Below are 16,130 nucleotides of genomic sequence, written 5' to 3'. Positions count from 1 at the left end.
GCCCGACGCGGGGCTCAAACTCACCAACCGCTAGATCGTGACCTGAGCCGAAGTCGGACGCTCAACCGAATGAGCCACCCAGGCGCCCCTCTTTAATTGATTTTTGAATAATCTCGCATTTTTTCTTCCCCTACGAATTGAAGAGTTTACAAGCTAGGATTCTTTGTCAAAAAACTAAATATTTTATTTCTATATTAGGTTAGGTCATAAATTGTTTAAGGTCAGATATGGTTCTTCTCAAATGTGACTGCTTTATTTAAGCCAACTTGTGTTAGAGACATTTTGGTTAGGGGTGAAGGGTTTATTTTAGGTCGAATGTTATTGTTGCTAAAATTTACAATGTATTATGCTATGGTTATATGTTAAATATATAATGTATTGTTTTATGTATGTCTTGATATGTAAAGATGACTTAAATCTAGGAAAATCCAGGAAAGCATTTTTAGTCTATACCAGTCGAATCAATATTTATTTTGGTGCTCAGAGTTTTTTATTTCAGTCATGATTTTTTTTTTTTTTTAGGCAAAGCAACTTGTCCAGTAAACAGCCATATTCAAATGAGTTTAAGTATGTGTTCCTTTGTTGTTTTTTTTTTTTTTTATAGCACTTATTCATTTTAGAGAGACAGAACGTGAGCAGGTGATGGGAAGAGAGAGAGAGAGAGGAGACACACCGAATCTGAAGCAGGTTCCAGGCTCTGAGTTGTTAGCACAGAGCCCAACATGGGGCTCGAACTCACAAGTCATGAGATCGTGACCTGAGCCCAAGTCGGACGCTTAACCAACTAAGCCACCCAGACACCCCTAAGTAAGTGTTCTTGGAGTTTTGAGTAAGCTTTTATTTATTTATTTATTTATTGATGAGAATTATAATGCGTAATGAACAATATCCTAACAAGAGCAAAACTGAACAAATATGTTAGGCTATCTTCTGGATGGATGGAACACATAAACATGAATCTTATTTTACCTTCTAATTAAGAAATAGTACATTGTAGAAAAGAGGACAAAAGTTGGTTTTCATTCTGGTAGGACAGATTTTTCCATTTGCTCTTACCTTCGGTTTATCATGGGTTTTCGAAGTTCTTTATTCTGGCTGAATTTCTCGTCAACCAGCCCATACACAGAGAGCTGGGTGTTGTTTACTTACACCCAGCCCATCCTTCCCACCTCTAAACTCCTCCTGTACTGCTGTGGGCCTGAACTGTTTACAAAATGGCTGCAGACTCCATTGAAGTTTCCATTCTAGGTATGCGTTAGCTGTTGCTAGCGATGTGTTCTCATTGATATTTAGAAGATCGAAGGACTAATGAGTGAGAGCTCACTCATGTCTGCACACAGAAAAGGATGTTTGCACACAGTGCATGCCGCATTCCACACTAACCATCAGTGCTTTGTGGTCTGCTGTGAGAAGTGACAGCAGGGACAGGTGCCAACATATGGCTCCAACCACTATGATGTCCAGTGGTGGCCCCTGTACTTTTTACTTCTCCAGCCAATACAGAAGTCCCTTGTATCTAACTATTTGGCTATCCTTTGGCTATATATCTTTTATCTATGTTTTTCTTCTGCTGAATTATTTTAAAGTGAATTCCAGATCATTTTTCCCCTGAATAGTTTAGCTTTAATTCTATAAAATTAGACCATTTTCTGATATCGCCAAATGAACATTACTGCACCTAAAAGATTACAATTCCTTAGTACTATCATATACTTTATGGAAATGTCCATAATGTTTGTCTTAAAAGGGGTATTTTTACAGTTGATTTGTTCAAATCAGCATCCCAAAATACGGGAAACTTGTGATTTTTTATTGTCTCTTAAATGTCCTTCAATCTAGAATAGAGTATTGACATGAAAAATAAAGGGTCCCCACCCTTCATTTTTCATGTCATTATTGTGTTGAAGACTCAGTTGGTCGTCTACCTCCCTGTCTCAGTGGGTCTGCTTGGTCCCTTATGTTGTCATTTGAGTTGTTCCTCTGTCCGCATGTCTTCCGTAAACTGGAGGTTCAAACTAGAGGTTCAATTATATTTAGATTTAACCTTTTTTTAAAAAATATTTTTAATGTTTTTATTTTATTTTTTGAGGGACAGAGAGAGACAGAGTGTGAGTGGGGGAGGGGCAGAGAGAGACAGGCAGACACAGAATCCAAAGCGGGCTCCGGGCTCCGAGCTGTCAGCACAGAGCCCGACATGGGGCTTGAACTCACAAACCGTGAGATCGTGACCTGAGCGAAGTCGGACGCTTAACCGACTGAACCACCCAGGCACCCCTAGATTTAATCTTTTCTTGGAATATTTAATTGTAGAAACATTATCCTTTGTATGGCTTGATATCAGCAGGCACATAATGTGATTCCACATTTAGTGATTGTAAAATTCATCACTAAATTCATGTGGTAACAGCCCAATGCCCTCTTTTTTTTTGTTTTTGTTTTTTTGTGTTTTGGGTTTTTTTGGTCTCATAGCCGGCAAGTAATCTGTAGGATGATAGTTTGGTACCTGGCAAATATCCAGTTTCCCATTTTACCTAATGAAACTAAGTCCATTGATAATAGTTGTCTGAATTGATCACTTTTTAAGTTGCATTTATTAGGTTAAAGACTTCTGTAAATAATAACCACTCCTCATTATATTCTGGGACTATTTGTTCATATGAAAAGAGAGATTAAGTTTTTAATCTTTCCCCATAATTCTCAATATTAATTGTAAGGAATTGATTCATTAATTTCTGCCAATGGTTACATATTCATGTTGCTGTTGATGGTGGTCATGATGAAGGTGTTTTTATTTTGCTTTCTCCTTTTTTTGAATACCACCATGATCTCCTAAAAGGTATTCATTTAACATCTCATAAATCTCTGCCTTAATTCTTTACGATCCTGGAGACATAGATGTTCCAAGCACAAGTAATGGCAGCTCTTGGAAGCCATCCTGAGTCTGAACGTCTACTTGACAATTATGGAATGTTTGAGACAGGAAAAAGACTATCTGACTTGTATTTCACAAAATGCCTTTCTGGATGTAAGATGGGAAATGAAATAACAAAGGCCAAATTCATGTTCAGAGAGATTAACCAGAGACTATTATAGAATCTTGGCTAAAAATTATTATGGCTTAAATTAGGGTGGTGGGAATAGGCATATAATTGGATGAGTGGAGAAACACAATATATTAGGAGGTATAAAAACATAATTTTGTGATAATCTAGGTTTAACGTTTGGGGGAGGAAAAAATATAACTCTATCATACATAGTGATATAGGATAAGCATGATAAATGGCAACTTGCTTTAGGGGTATGGTAATGAGTTTGATGTTATGTATGTATGTATATAAAGCACGTAATATGTTTATATGTGTAAAACATGTACATAATTATATCTAATAAATATTACATATAGAACACATTATATGTGTGTATGTAGAGAGAGTTTTTTAAAATTTCTTTGAGATAATCAAGTGGAAGCATTAATTTGACAATTGGCTATTGGTGTTATGGGGCTGGGATTCAGGATAGATGTTATTGGCATATGAACAATGATTGAATCCATGGTAATAGACCCAATTCCTTAGAAGAACATACAGATAGAAAATTGCAAAGGGAAATTTGCATGGAAACAGGGAAACTCCATTGTTTACAGTGAAGATAGAGAAAAGAGGGGGGCTTGCGTGGCTCAGTCAGTTAAGCGTCCAACTCTGGATTTCTGCTCAGGTCAGGTCATGATCCCGGGGTTGTGGGATCAAGCTCCACATTGGGCTCTGTACCGAGTGTGGAGTCTCTCTCTCTCTCTCTCTCTCTCTCTTTCCCTCTGCTGCTTCTTGCTTGCACACACTTTCACTCTATAAAATAAAAAAAAAAAAAAACAAAATTAGAAAGATGAGAAAAGACATAATGTAAAAGATATTCTGAAGATGTAAAAAAAAAAGAAGAAAACCTGGAGAATATCTCCACAGACCATGCGAACTGCTGAATACTGTTTCATGCTCTACAAGGTCTGTTCAAGATCTGAACGAAAAAGTGCACTTTAGGCAGAGCAACATGGAGATCACTCTTTCCCAGGGTGAGAACTGTTTCAGGCCACACAGGAGAGAAGCTTAAGGAAAAAAATGGAAATATTGTAATCTGAGAAAATACAGTGAAAACAACTTCTTCAAAAATTTTAGTTCTGATTAGGGAGAGGAGGAATAGGTGAAGAACTTATGGGACTTTTTTTAAATGGAAGATGAGTAAGCATACATAAATGGCGGATGGGAAGGATGTGTTAGAGAAGACATCGGATATTCAGAAGTAATAGCTGGGAATTTCTTTTGAAAGATTTTTGAAATAATTCTATGGAATATAATGGTATCTTAATCCTAGGTAGACATAATAGCCATAAGCATAGCCATAGAGAAGAAAAGAAAGAGAGAGGATGGTCAATGAACACAAATGACAGTAATAATAAATGTAACAATGGTAACATTTGCACAGCAGTGTTGTAACATTTATATATCATCTTTAATAATGGTTTCAAATACTACTTGTACTTACACATATTTGCCACAGGAGGCAAAATAATGTCCTGTAAGAAAGAATTTGAAGCCAGGCCCATCCAGCTTCATTACCTGGTTTTTGCAATAACCACTGAATGCTGTACATTTATAGATTTGAAGATTTGTGTGACAGAGATTTATGATTTTTTTTTTTTTTGCCTTGTGAATAAGTGAGTCCATTTGCTGACAAAATGACATGGAGGCTGAGTTTGAAAACCAGTGGAAATGGTGGAAAACAGGAACGTGAACTTCCCAAACACGCATATTCATCACACTGGAAGTTTGGTGGTCATGAATTTATAAGACAATTTTAGTTTTTTCCAAGAGTGGCTGAGATAAAAGAATGGAGAAAATAGTACTTTGGGATCATCCTATTTTACATTCCCATGGTGAATGAGAAGGAAAATGGGACCAGGTAATTAAGACTGTTGGCAAGACAGCAGTTGAAAACATGAAGCATGTGATCTAAATTTACAAGATTCATGTGTCCAGGCTGCATAGGGATAAGATATGAAGGCTAGAAGAGGCTAATGGAGACAGAGAGGATTTTTCAAAAAGTCTCAGTGGAATGCCTCTCCTGATCAGAGTGAAGAATAGTGTGGCTGAACAAGCAGGCTGAAAGAATAGCATAAAGGAAGGGTAAGAATAACAAAATGATGAAAGTAACAATGTTAAATAATAATAGAAATGGCTGGGCCACCTGGCTGGCTCAGTCTGTACAGCATGCAACTCTTGATCTTGGGATTGTAAATTCATGCCCCGTGTTGGGTGTAAATCTATCTATCTATCTAATGTATCTATCGATAATGTATCTATCGATCGATCGATCGATAGATATACACACACATTTATATATACATTTACGTAAAAGGCTAAATGGCTAACATTTATTTATTTCTTACTATATGCAAAATTGTCAGACAAGGTGATTGACATTAAATTATTTCACAAATGCAGAAAATTCAATGTATGGTCATGAGGGACATTCACTAAGAGGAGGTGATGGGAAAGACAAGCCAGGGAAAAAGGACCTGGATGTAACTGGTCAGCCATGACCCATATTGAAGTCTGGTAGAATTGTAGTAGGATTTGTTGAGGGAAGGACAACTTCCCATCATTGTGTTCAAAGATTGGAGATGGGAGGATGTTAACAGAGCCAGAGTCACGATTCTCTAACACATCCTGGCACCATGTTTGTCCATTCATGGCATGCATTCTTCCCCCTACAAATATGAGTTTGGCGGGGCACCTGGGTGGCTCAGTCAGTTAAGCGTCCGACTTCAGCTCAGGTCATGGTCTCACGGTCCGGTCCAGGAGTTTGAGCCCCGTGTCGGGCTGTGTGCTGACAGCTCAGAGCCTGGAGCCTGCTTTGGATTCTGTCTCCCTCTCCCTCTGCCCCTCCTCTCTCTCTCTCTCTCAAAAATAAATAAACATCTAAAAATTAAAAAAAAAAAAGTGGGGCGCCTGGGTGGCTCAGTCGGTTAAGCATCTGACTTCGGCTCAGGTCATGATCTCACAGTTCGTGAGTTTGAGCCCCGCATCGGGCTCTGTGCTGACAGCTCAGAGCCTGGAGCCTGCTTCGGATTCTGTGTCTCCCTCTCTCTCTGCCCCTCCTCTTCTCATGCTCTGTCTCTTGAGAGCTCTGTCTCTCAAAAATAAATAAAAACATTAAAAAATTTAAAAAAACATAAATATGAGTTTGGGTTCATGTATTTCTGGCACAATTCATTATATAGCAGCACTTACACTTTGCTGTTGTTGTTGTTATTGTTGTTGTCCTTTACATTTAGATCTTTAGAATGACAATCAAAACGTGTGCGGAATAAAAATGTTTAGGGAAGTTAACTTACGCTCAAATGAAGAACAGTGAACTATTTTGAACTACAAATGACATATAGAACGGCAACCTTGGGATCTCTAGTCTCATCTCCCTGCGGAATTAATGGCATACATGACATGTGATTAAGAGTATTATCTCTGTCCTGATAATATTTACATTCTCTTCCATTATTGGCCTTCATTATTCATTGATCTTTCTCTGTCTTCCACAGTCTGTGTCAGAAGACTTATTTAATTGTTGTAAGGCATTTTTAGTAGCTGCCAGCTGTGGAGTTTGTCTGCAGTTGTTCAAAAAGAAACTTGAAGTTCACAGCCCTCACCCACTCATTCTATAGCTTTAGTTAATGTTGTTTCTAATTGCACAGTTACAGAATACAATGTAAAACCTTATGGTGGTTTACTACCCTCCATTTACTCTATAAACAATTCTTCCTACAGCTGACTTTTAACTAGGAATGCCACCCAAGTAGTTAGACAAGATTATACATACTTGTGAATAGTTTGTTTCGATTCAGAGAACAACCTGAACTCTGGCCTGGAAGTATCTTTCCCTATGCGAAGTCATTTACTCTGTATCACCTTCTGTTACCTGCAGGCAGCTACTCATTTTATGACCACTTGAAGCACATCCCTTCAATCCCAAACTCTGAAACTCAGTAGAACCAAAATAAAACCCTCACCACCTACACAGGCTGCTTCGGCCTCCCTCCTAAGAGCGGTCACTACCCTAGAAACCAGGCAGCACCTTCACAATGCATATCAGATTACACTATGAACATCTTTTTAAAAAAAATTTTTAACGTTTATTCATTTTTGATAGAGACAGAGTGCGAGTGGGGGAGGGGCAGAGAGAGAGGGAGACACAGAATCGGAAGCAGGCTCCAGCCCCTGAGCGGTCAGCACAGAGCCCGACACGGGGCTCGAACCCATGCACTGTGAGATCATGACCTGAGCCGAAGTCAGACGCTTAAGCACTGACTGAGCCACCCAGGCGCCCCTTACACTATGAACATCTTAAAATCCTCAAGTGTGCTGTTGCAATCACTCACATCATGGTAGATGAGTTGGCTCATGCTTACCTTCCTGATGTTCGTTCCGTAATGGTTTTCTTTCTCTCCCTTAAACATGCTATGCTTCCAATTCTTAGAGGTTTGCAAAAATTGATCCCATCCTTTGGAACTCTTTTACCACAGACCTCCTACATGGCTATTTTCATTATTTAAGTCCCAAGCCAAATGATATCTTCTCGTGATGCCTTCCCTGTCTGCCACATAGAAATTGACTTTACCCATACTGCCCTGACGCCTATTTCCTTTGACCCCACTTTATTTCTCTTCATAGAATTTGTGTGACTAAAGGTAATATTAGTTATAGGTTTATTGACTACGTATTCCAACTGGAAAATAAGTATGGTCATTGACACTTTCTGACTAATTTATCACGATCTTCCAAAAGCATACGACAAAGCTTATCACACAGTATGTGTTCAATAAATACTTGAATGAATGAATGGATGACCAATATGTGTGGATTACTTTGTGATTCAGAAGCTAAATAACTGTAAACAAACTTGAAATCACAATTTCTTTTATAATAAATTGATATGTTTTTGCTGTTTTACAATTGAATAGGAGGTGTATGCCAGGTATGACCGTGCCATGATTAGTATAGAATTTGATAGCATTATAATCACTCCTTTAAACAACAACAACAACAAAAATCCATCTAAATATAAAGTGATAATAGAATGTATTCAATGCTGTCAAAATCAGTCTATGTTACCGGTTTCCATTTATAGGACAGATACTGGAACTTTACAATCACATGTGCTTTGGTGCAAAAGAAATGCTAGGTTGGTAGGCCATGTGGGTGTTCAGGCATGTGCACAATCCTTTTTTCCCCTTTATGGCTGTGACAAAGAGCTAGGCTTATTTCCAAATGGACATATTTGAGTTATGAAGCACTCCACAATCTATTCTGAAAAACATCACTTAAATATTTATGAAACCACACAGGATTTTAAAAAGCTGTGGTTAAGAATTTTAACCTATTCTCTTTATTATGAAATATTTCAGACATAAAAAGTATGATGCATAGCATAAAAAAATCCATGCATCTAACTCCCAGCTTAGAAAAACAAAAATTATAAATGGACAGAAGGCCTAATGCATACTCCTTCACAATCACAACCTTTCTCTAGCCCCTAAAATGCAGGCATTATTCTGAATCTGGTACATTTCATTCCCATTCTACTCTTAAAATTTTACTACCTATTTGTCTCTAAACTGCTTATCATACTGTTTTACATTCTTTTAGACTCTTCGTGTATACTTCAAATCGCTTTTGTTTTTTGCTCAAAAATTTCATACATATTGATAAATGGAGGTGCACTCCAGAGTTCCAGGTCATGCACCTACAGGTATCCCCCACTCTTCACTTTCTGCCATTTTGCTTTTATAAGAGACTTACGTCGGTATCTGGTTTTGCCTACTTGAAGTAAACCCAAAGAAGATTTTTCCTTTTCACGCACAAAAAAGGTGAAAAACATCAAGCGTATGTTTCCCAGAGAGCCATTACAGAGGCAAACCATCCTGAGCAGCGAGAGCGACGCCACCTAGCTTCTTCCCCGGGAACTACACCCCTATTTCACCTTTAAGTCATCTGAGCTTTGAACTGTCTGTGAACATCTTTGTTTTATCTCAATTGATTTTGGGCATCCGTTAGCAAGATGTGTCCTAAAGTATCAGAGAAGCCTCAGATAGATCCTAAGATAGGTGATTTTTTGGATCTGGAACACTCACAAATTTTTCCTTATAAACTAATGGTAAGTGCTTCTTTGGTTTACACCATTTCGGTTAATGAAAGGTTTCATAGGGAACCCTCTTCTTTCAGATAATGGCGGGGGGGACCTGGAGTAAACGTTACCTACTTTTATAATGAAATATTAATGAACATCTAGATTACATGCAATTTTCTTGGTTATAATAATGCTGCTATGTTCCAATTGCATGCCCAAGAGTTTCTCTTGGATACACATCTAGAAATGGGATCTTCACTTGACATTTCTGATTGTTTTCCGAAGAGATTGTCCAATTTACACCTTTATCAAAAAATGTAATAGATCTGTTTGTTCTTCCACATTCTTGGGAAAGGTGTTATTTTAAAGTCTTTAATTTTTTTTTTTTTTTTTCCTATCTGAAGAATTTCAAATGTATCAAATGTATTCAATGTATTCAATGTATTCAAATGGCTCAGTCAGTTAAGCGTCCAGCTTTAGCTCAGGTCATGATCTCATTGTTTGGGAGTTCAAGCCCCATGTCCGGCTTTCCACTGACAGGAGCCTGCTTCAGATCCTTTCTCTCCCTGTCTCTCTGCCCCTTCCTTGCTCCCGCGCTGTCTCTCTCAAAAATATACATTTAAAAACCAAACAAACAAAAAACAAATGTATCTCTGTAATTTTAATTCTTACTATCCTTATTACCCATGAAGGTATTATTTTCATGGTCATTGGCATTTTGTTTCTCTCACTATAAATTGCACATGTATGTATTGTCCTTAATTCTATATTGGATTATATATATTTTATATTAGTTTATAAAAGTTTTTTATATTTTTTTGAACAGCAATGTTTTGTTCAGTAGTATTTTATGTATCACTTGGTCTGTGATTTGTCTTCATTTTTAAGGTATTTTTGAATGAACAAAATTTTGTTTTAGTACAATGGAATTAAATTCAACAATGCTTTTTTGTTCTCACTATACTCCTTAACAAATTCTTATGTATCTTGTCATAAAGACAAGCCTATGATAATATAATTGAAATTGACTTTGGGTGGGGTGTGAGATAATTCAGTGTTTCTCATATGCCTAATGAACTGATTTACTTTCTCTCATTGACAATGCCTCTTTCTCATGTTTCATTAAAGTATGTATACATACATATGACGATATACTTTGGTGTTTTTTACTGTTTCTATTTGTCTAGGTATTTATCCTTGTACAAACCAATGCTTTGATACATATGTCTATGTATGTAGACATACAAGTAGTCTTGATGTCTAGATGGATATATCATGTAGCATTAATTTCTCTTCAATATTGTCTTTGGTATCTTGAGTTCTTTGCTTTCCCATATAAATTTAAAAATCAACTTATTGAATCCTGCTGAAATGCAACAAAACAAAACAAATGAAAACAAAACTCCCTAATGGGATTTTGACTGAAAATATATTAACTTGAGAAGCAGTGTTTCTGTGCTTGTGTTAAACTTTTGTTTCAGATACATTTGAAAATGTGTTTCGGTAGTTTTGTATATGTTGGGTATATTTCTTCATATGAAATTTATTTACTTTAAATAGTTGCATTTTGTTTTTATATTTATTTTATATTTATTTTTGCATATGGATATATATATACAGTCTTCACTGTACTATCTTGTTATTTTCAATTACATGTCTGTATATTCTTTTCAGTTTTCTATCAATGACCATATTTTATGTCACTAATTATTTTTCGTTTGTAATTTCCTAATGTTGACATTCTGACATTAGTTGTTTATTTTCACTGTGCTCCCTTATGACATTAGCACACCTTTGCAGAGTGATTGTGGTTTAAGGTAGTCAGTAATGATTCCTGACTTTTAAGGTCAGTTTCTAACACACTACGACAAGCTGTGATACAATGTAATTAAATATAATATCTGTATATCACTTAGTAGAGTGTCTGCATCAATTAAACAATTTTCTTATAATACTATTTTTCTAAGAATGTTTTACATTGCTGTCTTTCTTTTTCTTTTTCTTTTTTTTTAAATCATGAATTGGAGAGGAATTTTATTCAATTGTTCCTCCTGCAGTATTATCATGGACACAGGGATTTTCCTCCTTTATCTTATTAATATGCTGAATAATGGCAATAGATTTTCTAATAATGAAACATCCTTAAATTTATATGACTTTTGTCACTTTAAAATACAAGTTACAAGATACAGTTTATTAATATTGTATTTACATTTATTGCTTCTGAGTTATTGAATGAAATTAGCCTTTGATATTCTTTTATTAAAGTCTCTTTGTATGATTTTCATATTAATATTGTTTGAGACATAGAAGGAATTGGGAAGTATTCCCTCTTTATATTCAATGGTAGAATTTTTAATACTTTGGATTTGTCTCTTCCTTAAATGGTTAATAGAATTTTCCTGTTTTATTTTACAAGCCTGATCTTGTACATGGTTATCTTAATTTTGGTAGATTTTATTTTATTTTATTAATGTTTACTTACTTTTGAGAGAGAGAGAGGGAGGGAGAAAGACAGAGCATGAGCAGGAGAGGGACAGAGAGAGAGGGAGACACAGAATCCGAAGCAGCCTCCAGACTCTGAGCCATCAGCCCAGAGCCCGACGCGGGGCTCAAACCCACGAACCACCCTATGAAGACCTGAGCCAAAGTCAGACGCTTAACTGACTAAGCCACCCAGGAGCCCCATAATTTTGGTAGATTTTAAACTACTGCTTCAATTTATTTCTTCTTGGGTCATTTTGACTGTGTTAGAGTTTTCTATAAATTTTTTTCATGCCGTCATGTGATATGCAGATTTGCCGTAGATTTGATCGCAAAATTAGTGTTGTTTTCATCTCCACTGTTATTATACCTGTATCCATTTTCTTCCTTAAAATGATTTTAGTGCCTTCTCTCTGGCTCTCTTTTCTAAAAATAAATCTTAGGATGTATTTCGATTATATTTGTCTCGAAGAATCTCATTTTGGTTTTATGAATGCTGGTTTTATTGGATTGTAAAGTAATTGAGTTTATTCTTTACTTGTGGGAGTATACTCGGGCTTGTTTTAAAGTGTGTCCTTCCAGAAACAATCTAGCTATTGAAAAATGTATTATTTTGTGGGTCACCTAGGTGGCTGGGTTAAGCATCAAACTCTTGGTTTCGGCTCAGGTCATAATCTCGTGATTTCATGAGTTCAAGCCCTGCGTTGGGCTCTGTGCTGGCAGCACAAAGCCTGCTTGGAATTCTCTACCTCCCTTCTCTCTCTGCCCCTCCCCCACTCACACTGCCCCTGTCTCTCTCAAAATAAATAAACTAAAAAAAAAAAAAAAGTAGGCCCTTGTAGGTGTGTGTGTGTGTGTGTGTGTGTGTGTGTGTGTGTGTCTTTTTTTCTTCCTTCCTTCCTTTCTTTCTTTTTTTATAATTAAAAAAAAATTCAGTGTTTATTTTGAGAGAGAGAGAGAGAGAGAGAGAGAGAGAGAGAGAGAATCCCAAGCAGGCTCCACACTGTCAGCTCAAAGCCTGACCTGGGGCTCAGTCTCAGGAACTGTGGGATCATGACCTGAGCCAAAATCAAGAGTCGGATGCTTAACTTGACTGAGCAACCCAGGCACCCTTTGTGTGTCTTTTTAAACCCAACAAGCTTGAGGGCAGACATAAATATTTTTTTTCTTTACATTGTAGCACAGACCTCATCAGAGTAATTTTCTTTCTGCTGACTAGATTTAGTCTACCTTTATACTAGAAAGGGAGCCCTTGAAGCTTTCTGGCTTATCTGGGGCATTGATTATATTGTAATGTGGGAATGTATCTTTGGTCTTCTGGCAGACATTAAACCTCAAATTGTAAGTTATAGAGATCAAGAAATTTCCAAAGAGCAGCCGAAGAGTGAAAATATTCTCTCTATGTGTGGTTTTTAGCTCTTATTTTTTGGACTACAGCAATTTCTCATACTTTTATTGTAACCTTCCCTGTTCATTTAAAAGATGTTTTTATATCTTTCCTACATTTGTGTGCCTTGTAGAAGAATATTTACATCAAATCACTGAGCATGTTGCTAAAACTTGCACTCAGCCTACACTTAAATATTAGGCTTAAATTTTTTTTTTAATGTTGATTTATTTTTGAGAGAGAGAAGAAGATTGACCACAAACAGGGGCAGAGAGAGAGGGAGACACAGAATCCAAAGCAGGTTCCAGGCTCTAAGCTGTCAGCACAGAGCCTGACACATGGCTCAAACTCACAAGCCACTGAGATTATGAGCTGAGCCAAAGCTGGATGGAGGCTTAACTGACCAAGCCACTCAGGCACCCCTTAGGCTTTTTTTTTCCTTAGATAAATAAATATGAAATGGCAAACATCAATAACACTCAAAATTTATATTTTAGCTAGGTAGTTTTAAAATAATGGGCATTAAAAAATAAATAAAATAAAATAATGGGCATTATTCCCCAATGTGCATTTATTTTATTTTATTCCTTTACAATTTTTGCCTTCAGATAACGTTCTAATTTTCAACCAATCTGTGATTTTCAGCCTTTCATATTAAACTTCATACTTAAATTTAGGTTCACTTTATCTCATTTAAGACATGTTTACGGCTTTAGTCTCAGCATATTTTATATTATACAAACACACACATACACACAAGCACTCCCACTCAGGGTTTTATTTACATGCACTATCAGATTATGCATCGCACTGATATTTCTGAGAATTTGATACCTATCATTCAGCTGGTGCATTTTGTGATATGCACTTGCCACATACATTTGTATCATTGCCTCTGTTTTGCATTTATAACTGAAGCTTTTATCCATATGCCATTCTACTTTAAATGCCAGAAGTATTCAGAACACGGGACCCCCGTGGCCTAGTGCTGTTGTGTTTTATATGATTAAAGATAGTTGTTTATAACTTGTGCTTATTAACCTTTCATCCACACAGCTTTTCAGTCATTGTAGAAGTCTGACACCGGGGATTTGATCATGTCTTACATGTTTTCAGCATCACAAATACAATAGAATATGGTCATTATAAACTGGCTTCCACGTGATATTAGAAAATTCCTACATTTGCATCCATTTTTTTAATTCATGCCAAGTTTTCTTCTCGCCAAGTTTTCATCCATAATTGTCAATGTGAAATCGCCTCATCTACAAACAAGTTCACTTTGCTACAGCAATACGTTGTTTTTTTTAAAACTTCACGCCTATTTCCAATCTTTGGTGAGAGGGCAGGCTTACTCTCGTACTGATTTGCAGAGCCTGCTTTCTTAATCATTACTCTGAGAGTTTTCAAACTGTCATGCTCAAGTGTACTCAAGCCAAGTGTGGCTGTATCACCAAAGATTCTGCTGCAATATACCTGAGGTGTGACACATTATTCTTCATTTTTAACAAACATTGAGATTTTTCAGCTACTGATTTGTCATGCTGACCCAACACTGTGCAAAAATGGAAGAGAAAGCCTGTAATGGATAGGGACTTCAGCTGAAATGAAGCAAAGGCTGCCAGAGCAGTTAATGCACGCAACACTGGAAAAACCCACTGAATAGCCACCGCTTCCTGGAAATTTACAAATCTCACATTTCTATTTTAATTTGAAATATTCTAGATTAGCACAGTCATAAACGGATTATGTACTCATGTTGCTTATAGCGTTATTTTGTTTTCTCAGTGGTTATTCTCACTTAAGCAACAATATGGCAGGCATGAACTTCATAAAAACAAATACAACTTTTAAAATATGCAAAAGTTAAATACTAATTTTGAATAGATATCTAAATTAGCATTTAAGAGGATAACAATCCATTTTTAAAGCAATAGAGGCTATGACTTTATTTGTTTTCAATATTTTTTAAAGCAGCCAATGTATACTTTAAATGATGTAATTATATACAATGAATTTGAATATAAGGAATCAATTTTCCATTTCCTTCAGAAAAACTGAGTATAAAACCAAAATAACAACAACACCAACAACAAAAATCAACCTATTATATAAGGTAATATCTTGCAGGGATTATTATTTGAGGCAGAGGATGAGCCCTAACAGTTTTCCATCTGTCAAGCTGTTACTTCCAAAATGGCTTTACAGCCTTCTCCCAAACTTCTTATTTCTTCCTCAAAATATACTATGGGAATTTGTAAAGAAATCACCTTACCCAGCCTATGTGGTTATACTTTTAAGGATGCTACTATAGACTGAATGTTTAGGTCCCTCCAAACTTCATGTTTGAAAGCCTACCCCCTAGTGCAGTGGTATTAGAAGGCGAGGCCTTTGGGAGATGATTAGATCCTGAAGGTACACCCCTCACGAGTGGGATTAGTGTCCCTATGAAAAAGACCCAAGAGGGGTGGCTGGGTGGCTCAGTTGGTTAAGAATCCGACTTTGGCTCAGGTGATGATCTCACAGCCGGAGAGTTCAAGCCCCGCAGAGGGCTCTGTGCTGACAGCTCAGAGCCCGGAGCTTGCTTTGGATTCTGTGTCTCTCTCTGCCTCTCTCCCACTCACGCTCTGCCTCTCTGTCTCTCTCAAACATAAACATTAAAATAAATTAAAAAAAAATAAAAGACTCCAGAGAGCTCAACCCATGAGGGCACAGCCAAAAGACTGCGTCTATGAACCAAGAAGTGGGTCTTGCCAGATACCCAATGTGCCTGTGCCTTGATCTTGGGCTTCTCATCCTTCAGATCTGTGAAATATGAATTTGTGTGACGAGCCACCAGTTTATGGTGTTCTGTTATAACTACTCCCAAATCAGTGCTAGTTCCACTAAAACGTACAACCTTTTTACATTAATTAGATGTTAACCTATCAAGCTGCCCCACCCAGTTTAATTGTAGTCTGTTGAACACGAAGGTCTGTGAGCCCCAGGGTATTTTAGTTGATTAAAAACGAAAGGAAACAAAACAAAACAAACAAACAAAAACAACAACAGGCAAGCACAACCAAAAATACCCAAACAAACAAAAACA

Source organism: Panthera onca, chromosome D3 (genome assembly GCF_046562875.1).
Source record: "Panthera onca isolate mPanOnc1 chromosome D3, mPanOnc1 haplotype 2, whole genome shotgun sequence".
Taxonomy (NCBI): Eukaryota; Metazoa; Chordata; class Mammalia; order Carnivora; family Felidae; genus Panthera; species Panthera onca.
The sequence above is the reverse complement of the archived record's forward strand: the minus strand, read 5'-3'. Positions refer to the sequence as shown.